This window comes from Brassica oleracea, chromosome C2 (genome assembly GCF_000695525.1).
Source record: "Brassica oleracea var. oleracea cultivar TO1000 chromosome C2, BOL, whole genome shotgun sequence".
Lineage (NCBI taxonomy): Eukaryota > Viridiplantae > Streptophyta > Magnoliopsida > Brassicales > Brassicaceae > Brassica > Brassica oleracea.
In genome coordinates this window covers 46,167,896-46,168,567 of record NC_027749.1, presented here as the reverse complement: position 1 = coordinate 46,168,567, position 672 = coordinate 46,167,896, and positions in this window count along the sequence as shown.

Sequence of the window (672 nt, the reverse complement as noted above, 5' to 3'; positions counted from 1 at the left end):
AAACCTATCTAAATTCCCTATACTAACCACCTAATCTATCCTAAAGTAACCAAATTAGAGAGGCTTACCATTGGCTTACCATTGCTACGAAATGGAGAGGAAGTAGAGAGGAAAGAAAGTGTGAGCACTCGGGGTATATATAAGATTACATATCGTCGCAAATTCCTCGTAAGGTTATGATGAAATAGCGAGCAGTTACAAAGGTCCATGTTTTGTTGTACGAGAAACGAGGAATTACAAAGGTCCGTGTTTTTATATACGAGGTATTAACGACTATTTTGTTTACGTGGAATTGACGAGCCGCCATTTCCTATAAATATACCCACAACTCTCATTCTCAAACCACACACAAACTCCCAAATCACACTCTATCTCAAATCATACTCCTCAGCAAAATCCTATTCAAATTATAAATATTTGAAAAAAAAGGAAAAAAAGAAGATATTAGAATTCATGTGGGCGAAACTTACGTATTATAATTGCTGGAAGTCTTGCCACATGTGAATCTGGTATCTTTCTCCTTTTTCTTTTTTTTTCTAGTTTTTACATTACGAGGTATTTACGACGATTTCGTCATACGTGGTGTTTACGACAATTCCTCTTATGTGGTGTTTACGACGATTTTGCATACGTGGTGTTTACGACGATTTCATCCTACGTGGTTTTTACGAC